At 38.5% G+C, this 10,688-nt stretch overlaps 1 long non-coding RNA gene across 1 annotated transcript in view; it reads left to right on the forward strand.

The window, feature by feature from the left end:
• LOC308613944 overlaps positions 1-9,362 on the forward strand; it is a 119,397-nt gene extending 110,035 nt beyond the window's left edge. Inside the window, exon 3 of the long non-coding RNA XR_014015356.1 lies at positions 8,989-9,362. This is a non-coding gene — a long non-coding RNA (uncharacterized lncRNA). The remainder of the gene's footprint in view (positions 1-8,988) is intronic.
• Positions 9,363-10,688: the final 1,326 nt, after the last annotated feature.

The raw sequence follows: 10,688 nt of genomic DNA on the forward strand, positions 1-10,688 counted from the left end.
AGGAACACAACACCACCCATTAGCAAAAAGGCTGCTTAAAGTCACGCTAAGTTCACAGACACCCCAAAACACACCACCAGACGCGGTCCTGCCCACCAGAAGGACAGATACAGCCCCACCCACCAGAACACAGGCACCAGTCCCCTCCACCAGGAAGCCTACACAAACCACTGAACCAACCTCACCCACTGGGGGCAGACACCAAAAATAATGGGAACTACAAATCTGCAGCCTGTGAAAAGGAGACCCCAAACACAGTAAGTTAAACAAAATGACAAAACAGAGAAATATGCAGCAGACAAAGGAGCAAGGTAAAAACCCACCAGACCAAACAAATCAAGAGGAAATAGGCAGTTTACCAGAAAAGGAATTCAGAGTAAGGATAGCAAAGATGATCCAAAATCTCGGAAACGGAATGGAGAAAATAAAAGAAACATTGAACAAGGACCTAGAAGAAGTAAAGAGCAAACAATGATGAACAACACAATAAATGAAATTAAAAATACTCCAGAACGAATCAATAGCAGAATAAATGAGGGAGAAGAACAGGTAAGTGACCTGCAAGGCAAAATAGTAGAAATAACTGCCACAGAGCAGTATAAAGAAAAAAGAATGAAAAGAATTGAGGAAGGCCTCAAAGACCTTGGGGACAACATTAAACACATCAACATTCAAATTATAGGGGTCCCAGAAGAAGAAGAGATAAAGAAAGGGTCTGAGAAAATTTTGAAGAGATTATAGGTGAAAACTTCCCTAACATGGGAAAGGAAATAGTCAATCAAGTCCACGAAGTGCAGAGAGTCCCATACAGGATAAATCCAAGGAGAAACAAGCCAAGACACATATTAATCAAACTATCAAACACTAAATTCAAAAAAAACTATTAAAAGCAGCGAGGGAAAAGCAACAAATAACATACAAGGGAAACCACAGAAGGTTAACAGAAACTCTGCAAGCCAGAAAGGAGTGGCAGGACATATTTAAAGTGATGAAAGGGAAAAACCTACAACCAAGATTACTCTACCCAGCAAGGATCTCATTCAGATTCGACAGAGAAATTAAAACCTTTACAGACAAGCAAAAGTTAACAGAATTCAGCACCACAAAACCAGCTTTACAACAAATGCTAAAGAACTTCTCTAGGCATGAAACACAAGAGAAGGAAAGGACCTACAATAACAAACCCAAAACAATTAAGAAAATGGTAATAGGAACATATACATAGATAATTACCTTAAATTTAAACAGTTTAAATACTCCAAACAAAAGACACAGACTGGCTGAATGGATACAAAAACAAGACCCATATATATGCTGTATACAAGAGACCTACTTCAGACCTAGGGACACATAGAGACTGAAAGTGAGGGGATGGAAAAAGATATTCCATGCAAATGGAAATCAAAAGAAAGCTGGAGGGCTTCCCTGGTGGCACAGTGGTTGAGAGTCTGCCTGCTGATGCAGGGGACATGGGTTCGTGCCCCGGTCCGGAAAGATCCCACATGCCACAGAGTGGCTGGGCCCGTGAGCCATGGCCGCTGAGCCTGCGCGTCCGGAGCCTGTGCTCCGCAACGGGAGAGGCCACAACAGTGAGAGGCCCGCATACCGGAAAAAAAAAAAAAAAAAAAAAAAAAAGCTGGAGCAGCAACATTCATATCAGACAATATAGACTTTAAAATAAAGACTATTACAAGAGACAAAGAAGGACACTACATAATGATCAAGGGATCAATCCAATAAGAAGATATAACAATGGTAAATATTTATGCACCCAACATAGGAGCACCTCAATACATAGGTAAATGCTAACAGCCATAAAAGGGGAAATCAACAGTAAAATAATAATAGTAGGGGACTTTTAAAACCCCACTTTCACCAATGGACAGATCATCCAAAATGAAAATAAATGAGGAAACACAAGCTTTAAATGACACTTTAAACAAGATGGACTTAACTGATATTTATAGGACATTCCATCGAAAAACAACAGAATACACTTTCTTCTCAACTGCTCATGGAACATTCTCCAGGACAGATCATATCTTGGGTCACAAATCAAGCCTTGGTAAATTTAAGAAAACTGAAATCATATCAATTATCTTTTTAGAACACAACACTATGAGACTAGTTATCAATTACAGGAAAAAAACTGTAAAAAATACAAACACATGGAGGCAAAACAATACACTACTAAATAACCAAGAGATCACAGAAGAAATCAAGGAGGAAATAAAAAAATACCAAGAAACAGATGACAATGAAAACACAACAACCCAAAACCTACGGGATGCTGCAAAAGCAGTTCTAAGAGGGTAGTTTATAGCAATACAATCTTATCTCAAGGAACAAGAAAAATCTCAAACAACCTAACCTTACACCTAGAGCAATTAAAGAATGAAAAACAAAAAAAATCCAAAGTTAGCAGGAGAAAAGAAATCAGAAAGTTCAGATCAGAAATAAATGAAACAGACATGAAGGAAACAGTAGCAAAGATCAATAAAACTAAAAGCTGGTTCTTTGAGAAGATAAACAAAATTGATAAACCATTAGCCAGACTCATCAAGAAAAACAGGGAGGAGACTCATACCAACAAAATTAGAAATGAAAAAGGAGAAGTAACAACTGACACTGCAGAAATACAAAGGATCATGAGAGACTACTAAAAGCAACTATATGCCAATAAAATGGACAACCTGGAAGCAATGGACAAATTCTTAGAAAAGTACAACCTTCCGAGACTGAACCAGGAAGAAATAGAAAATATGAACAGACCGATCACAAGCACTGAAATTGAAACTGCTATTAAAAATCTTCCAGGGTTTCCCTGGTGGCGCAGTTGTTGAGAGTCCGCCTGCTGATGCAGGGGATACAGGTTCGTGCCCCGGTCTGGGAAGATCCCACTTGCCGCGGAGCGGCTAGGCCCGTGAGTCATGGCCACTAAGCCTGCGCTCCGCAACGGGAGAGGCCACAACAGTGAGAGGCCCGCGTACTGCAAAAAAACAAAAAAAAAATCTTCCAACAAACAAAAGCCCAGGACCAGATGGCTTCACAGGTGAATTCTATCAAACATTTAAAGAAGAGCTAACACCTATCCTTCTCAAATTCTTCCAAAATATAGCAGAGGGAGGAACATTTCCAAACTCGTACTATGAGGCCACGAGATCACCCTGATACCAAAACCAGACAAAGATGTCACAAGAAAAGAAAACTACAAACCAATAACTCTGAGGAACACAGATGCAAAAATCCTCAACAAAATACTAGCAAACAGAATCCAACAGCACATTAAAAGATCATACACCAAGATCAAGTGGGGTTTATCCCAGGGATGCAAGGATTCTTCAATATACACAAATCAATCAATGTGATACACCATATTAACAAAATGAACGGTAAAACCAAATGATAATCTCAATAGATGCAGAAAAAGCTTTTGACAAAATTCATCACCCACTTATGATAAAAAACTGTCCAGAAAGTGGGCATAGAGGGAACCTACCTCAACATAATAAAGGCCATATATGACAAACCCACGCCAACATCATTCTCAATGGTGAAAAACTGAAACCATTATCTGTAAGTTCAGGGACAAGACAAGTGCCCACTCTCACCAATACTATTCAACATAGTTTTGGAAGTTTTAGCCACAGCAACCAGAGAAGTAGAGAAATAAAAGGAATCCAAATCGGAAAAGAAGTAAAACTGTCACTGTTTGCAGATGACATGATATTATACATAGAGAATCCTAAAGATGCTACCAGAAAACTACTAGAGCTAATCAATGAATTTGGTAAAGTAGCAGGATACAAAATTAATGCACAGAAATCTCTTGCATTCCTATACACTAATGATGAAAAATCTGAAAGAGAAATTAAGGAAACACTCCCATTTACCATTGCAACAAAAAGAACAAAATACCTAGGAAGAAACCTTCCTAAGGAGACAAAAGACTTGCATGCAGAAAACTATAAGAAAATGATGAAAGAAATTAAAGACGATACAAACAGATGGAGAGATATACCATGTTCTTGGATTGAAAGTATCAGCATTGTGAAAATAATTAGACTACCCAAAGCAATCTACAGATTCAATGCAATCCCTATCAAACTACCAATAGCATTTTTCACAAAACTAGAACAAAAAATTTCACAACTTGTATGGAAACACAAAAGACCCCGAATAGCCAAAGCAAGAAATCCTGAGAAAGAAAAATGGAGCTGGAGGTATCAGCCTCCTGGACTTCAGACTATACTACCAAGCTACAGTAATCAAGACAGTATGGTACTGGCACAAAAACAGAAATATAGATCAATGGAACAGGATAAAAACCCAGAGATCGGGCTTCCCTGGTGGCGCAGTGGTTGAGAGTCCGCCTGCCGATGCAGGGGACACGGGTTCGCGCCCCGATCCCGGAAGATCCCACGTGCCGCGGAGCGGCTGGGCCCGCGAGCCATGGCCGCGGAGCCTGTGTGTCCGGAGCCTGTGCTCCGCAACGGGAGAGGCCACAGCAGTGAGAGGCCCGCGTACAGCAAAAAAAAAAAAAAAAAAAAAAAAAAAAACCCAGAGATCAACCCATGCACATATGGTCACCTTATCTTTGACAAAGGAGGCAAGAATATACAATGGAGATAAGACAGCCTCTTCAACAAGTGGTGCTGGGAAAACTGGAAAACTACATGTGAAAGATTGAAATTAGAATACTTCCTAACACCATACACAAAAAAAACCCTCAAAATGGATTAAAGATCTAAATGCAAGGCCAGACACTATAAAACTCTCAGAGGAAAACATAGGCAGAACACTCTATGACATAAATCACAGCAAGATCCTTTTTGACCCACCTCCTAGAGAAATGGAAATAAAAACAAAAATAAACAAATGGGACCTAATGAAACTTAAAGCTTTTACACAGCAAAGGAAACCATAAACAAGACAAAAAGACAACCCTCAGAATGGGAGAAAATATTTTCAAATGAAGCAACTGACAAAGGATTAATCTCCAAAATATACAAGCAGCTCATGCAGCTTAAAATCAAAACAAAAAACAATCCAATCCAAAAATGGGTGGAAGACCTAAATAGACATTTCTCCAAAGAAGATATAGATTGCCAACAAACACATGAAAGGATGCTCAACATCATTAATCATTAGAGAAATGCAAATCAAAACTACAATGAGGTGTCACCTCACACCAGTGAGAATGTCCATCATCAAAAAATCTACAAACAATAAATGCTGAAGAGGGTGCTGAGAAAAGGGAACCCTCTTGCACTGTTGGTGGGAATGTAAATTGATACAGCTACTATGGAGAACAGTCTGGAGGTTCCTTAAAAAACTAAAAATAGAACTACCATATAATCCAGCAATTCCACTATTGGGCATATACCCTGAGAAAACCATAATTCAAAAAGAGACATGTACTACAATGTTCATTGCAGCACTATTTACAATAGCCAGGACATGGAAGCAACCTAAGTGTCCATCATCGGATGAATGGGTAAAGAAGATGTGGCACATATATACGATGGAATATTATTCAGTCATAAAAGAAACGAAATTGAGTTATTTGTAGTGAGGTAGGTGTATCCAGAGTCTGTCATACAGAGTGAAGTCAGAAAGAGAAAAACAAATACTGTATGCTAACACATATATATGGAATCTAAAAAAAAAAAATGGTTCTGATGAACCTAGGGGCAGGACAGGAATAAAGACACAGAGGTAGAGAGTGGATTGAGGACACATGGAGAGTGAAGGGTAAGCTGGGACGAAGTGAAAGAGTAGCACTGACTTATATACACTACCAAATGTAAAATAGATAGCTATTGGGGAAGCAGCTACGTAGCACAGGGAGATCAACTTTGTGCTTTGTGACCACTAGAGGGGTGGGATAGGGAGGGTGGGAGGAGGATGCAAGAAGGAGGGGATATGGGGATATATGTTTACATATAACTGATTCACTTTGTTGTACAGCAGAAAGTAACACAGCATTGTAAAGCAATTATACTCCAATAAAGTTGTTAAAGAATATACAGTGGCAGACAACAATAAACAAATATACTCCCAGTAGCTGGTCTGCAGGTCCTTGAGGTATTCCTGCATCACATTCTCTTATTGCTCCTGTGACCAGCAGACTATCTGAGGCCTGTTCTCATGGCGATGGTAGAAGTGCCAAGTGGGTGAACAGAAACATTGTCCTGCTTTTTATTTGTTTGTTTGTTTGGTTGCGCTGCATGTAGGATCTTAGTTCCCTGACCAGGGGTTGAACCTGTGCCCCCTGCAGTGGAAGCACGGAGTCTTAACCACTGGGCCACCAGGCAAGTCCCTCCTGTGCTGCTTCTTAAAGATCTAGCTCAGAACTGGCACACTGGTCTTCCTACCTATAGTGTATTAGTCAAAGCAATTCACAGCTGTAATGGGATGGGAAATATACTCCACTCCTGCTAGGAGGAACCTCAAAGTCAAAGGGCAAAAGGTGAGATTATAGGAAAGGGTGAAGGATTGGGAACAAATATGCCATGTATATCATTGTCACTCTTTTCAATTCAAGGAAGGCTTGACACTAATTATTTCAGACATGAAACTCTAGATGCTTACTTAAATATTTCCCAGAAAGGTATTTACAGATGTTTTCCTTATTTTGAGAAATCCTTAAGACAGATGATAAGCTTTTTTTGTTTGTTTGTTTGTTTTTTGTATAAGAAACACAATGTTTAGCAGGAAATATCAGTTAATTGAATGGAAAACTGTTGGAATCAAGCATATTTCCATTACAAAGTAAATAGAATTCTTCTAAGTAACCATAACCTATACATGAATTATGGGTATAAATAGGACTTTGTGTGTGGCTCATAAATCATTAAAATCCTTAGCGATGTTTACTATTATGTTCTTTTCTGTTTTCTTTTCTCCAAGAGCTACATCCTCCATGAGTCCCAATTTTCTTTATGAATTGACACCTCACTGGAGGACAGAAGAATTCAGCATGTAGAGAGATTATAATAATTGGAGGGTACTTTAAGTTCATTTATAAAGAATAGACACCTTTTACATATGTCTTGTCTCATTAAGAAGAAAACAGATATAATAAAGTCAATTCCCTAACCAGTAATAAAGCAGATTTATGGGCCTGTATACAGTTCCAAGGTAGACATTCAATATGTATTTATTGAATTAATAACTAAATATAAGAAAAGCTTGGTTATTATTAGAATGAAAAAGCAAATAATTAATAGGAAATGAGTAATTAAATAGATTGGTGAATCTGATATAACTTGATCTTACTCACTAATAGCCCTGGATTCTTCATTTTTAGGATATGTAGCAATTCCACACAATGGTTTAGAAATCATTGTGTTAAAATCAGAATGTCATTAGAGATTATAACTCAAACATGATAAGGATTGGAAGACCAATGTTTCTTCATGTTGACTACAAATAACTAAATCCTCTGGATTTCAGAACCTCAAAAAAGTGAAAATAGTATCATCTATTATATTATCACCTTTCATAGATGGTGAAAGTAAACCCACCCTCGCCAAAGGTTGGAGTTTCACAAGCTGGTTTGTACACTGAAGCTTAGAAACTAGGTCTCTGGATCTCGGGGCAATGTTGCTCCTGTGGAAAGATATCAAAACCTACATTTGACCACGATGATATTCGCTTTATTTTGCTCCGAATGATGTCTGTGAAATGCATCCATGTTGATGTGTGTATCAGTGGTTTATTCCTTTTAATTGCTGAGTAATATTCCATTGTGTGAATACACCATGACTTGTTCATCCATTCTACCGCTGACATGCATTGGGGTTTCATTAGTCTTGGGCTATTGTGAATACAGTTTCTATGAACACTCATATCCTAAGTCTTTTTGTGGGCATATGTTTTCATTTCACTTGGGTAAATACCTAGAAGTGGAATTTCTGGGTTAATTGCCTGATAACTGTATCCTGAAATGTATAAGAATCTGCTAAAAATCCCCTAAAGGCAGCAGAGCAGTGTTTATAAAAGTCCTCAAAAAAAGAGAGTTAAATGAGATTAACTGAGATTTCTGTGCCCAGACAAAATGTAGATCAGGTATAAAGGCAGGAGATAAACTTATTTAAAAGTATGATGAATATACATTCCCTGAGCTTCTTGAAAAAGTGAAAGAGAACAAGCTTTTTTTGGTAAAAAGGCATGGCTGTGATCATTAAATTCATTTAATCTTAGGACTTGAAAAACAAATAGTAAATTTTTTTATTGCAAACTAAAATGTTAATGTCTTAATCCCTAACAATACAGAAATGATAAAAATCACAACTGTTAGTAAGAGAAGGGAGAGTTAAGGACAGTTAGTGCAAGTAAGTTTATCTTTCATAGCCAAGTAGTTGAAAGATATTAAATGGGTTAAGCAAGAAATAAAAATATAAACATATTTAAAATATAAGAATAAACACTAATAAAAGTGTACATAGCTTAAATTAATTCTTGCTCATAATAAGGAATCAATACATGAGCCTAAAAATGTAGAGGATTCACTACACTGCACAGAGTTAATCATTAGGTAAAAAGCAAAGTAAAAGATTTTATTCATAATAAAAACAGAAAGCATTACATAAAATATGGTGATAGAACTAAGACCAAACATTTCTGTCACGTCAACAAGGTCTGCCTTTTCCAATGAAAAAAAAAAAAAAAAAAAGACTCCTACTGAACCACAAAGCCAAACATAACCACACACTGTCTACAAGAGAGACACACTTAGAACAAAACACCAATGTCCCGAGACAACCACACTAAATAATGGGACACACAGTGGAAGTTCAGTCCATACCCTCCAAATGTGACTGAAGTGAGGGAAAGGGCCCGGCTACACAACACTGGGCTGGACTAACCTTTAACTGGGCTGGATGAACTGGCTGGACGAACCTTTAATTAATAAGCTGTGCTCTGTAAATACATCCATCAAAGCTCATGTTCTATTTGTTCTCTCCACCTTCTCCTCTAAAGGTCTTTTTGGAAATTTAGACCTGCTTTTCCCTGACATTGGGCCAGCAGTGAGGACCAGCGAGGGGACCCTATCTGTGTACCTTCCTGCTCACCAAGGCTCTGAGATGCCTCTAGACTCAAAAGACACACCACGCTTGTTGTTAGCTGAGAAAAATAGAAGACTAATGGTGATCTGACACAATGACAGCCGATTTCCCCTCTCCAGGGCAGCAGCAACGTTCCATTTATCTTGAGCCCTTTGTGGGTGGGCTACCTGTGTTCTTCTTCTTCTTATGAACAAGGATGGGCAGGGTGGACAAGGGGGCAGCAGTGGTGCAACTGGGCCTCTTGTAGAAGGATAGGACTAAAGAAGAATTGCACTGATATGAATAAAAAATATGGAGTTTAATTTGTCTGATTGTATCTTTCATTAAACACACGATAAGCTCCAACAGACAGCTATATCTCCAGGACAGTGTTACTAATATGAGTCTGCATTTATCTTACTCTTACTATGGGGAGTACTTACGTTTTACAGCCTCATGGTCGTTAGATTTTTTTCTCAGCTACATGTATTAGAAAACTGATGATACATTCAGTGGTATTCAAGGACACTGCAAGTAGCAAGGAGTGCTTTACTGAAAACACATTTTAGATATTTGGATTATCTTTGAAATGCAGAGCATAAGGCAGTAAAATGCAAAACACTCATCTTTCCTCTGAGCTCATTTAAATATTCCTTGACCAGGAAAAGAATCATGTAAGATTCATTGTGGGATTTCTACCTCCCCAAGGTGAACATTTTTTCTAAGGAGACTTATGGGCTCTGAAAAGAGGGAACCATCTGAAATTTAAATACACTGTGGATATGATGAAGAATGAACGTTAAAATAAAAATGGTCTCAGTTTCTTCCTCCTTCAGTATAGAGGCAGAATTCTTTAGGGCCTGGTGTCTGCACATTATAAGTTATTACACAAAGATACAGCACAATCACACACAAATTAGAATTATTCTTTTCAGATGCCTTGTCTATTTCATCTCCTATCACAGACATATCCTTGAAATAAGTGATCACTTAACTTAAAAAACTTAAGAATTAGCATTTACTTCTGTGAATGGCAATGATTAGATAAATTTTTGTAGAGTCCTTACAATTAACTTTTGTGAATGTCACCTTTATTCACTCCTCTGTTCAATCAACACAGTACACTTTTAATAGTCAACGTATGTGGAATAACATGGAGAAAAATTAAATGAAAATTCGTCCATCCCTCCCAATCCTTTTAAAGGAGCTCTGACTCCTTTTCAGGACCAGAACTCAAGCAAATGTTGAACCTCACTCAGTTGACAATGCAATATTTTGGTGAGGATGACTCATAGCTCAGGATCTTGTATTTCAGAAGACATCTCAGGGAAGAGTGTCAGTCTCACAGGCAGCCTGCCTGCTGGCTGCCAGTCCCTATATGAGGCCAATCTTGTGCCCCTGAGGCCCACAGCACAGCAAGATTCATTTCCGGTCTTAAATGAAGAGTGAATCAGTGCCCTTCTCTGAAAGTGTCCAGAGCAGGCCCCTAAACTGTGGGACACTTGCCTTGACTCCACATTCTGCCACCTGTTTAGGATCCTAGGAAGCCCATGGATCTGGTGTAACCTCAACTTCTCTACTTCTCTGGCCTTATGGTCGTCTCTTCTCCTGGTCCCACTCTTAGTTTCAGTGTGC

Source organism: Mesoplodon bidens (genome assembly GCF_964165515.1).
Source record: "Mesoplodon bidens genome assembly, chromosome: 3".
Classification (NCBI taxonomy): domain Eukaryota; kingdom Metazoa; phylum Chordata; class Mammalia; order Artiodactyla; family Ziphiidae; genus Mesoplodon; species Mesoplodon bidens.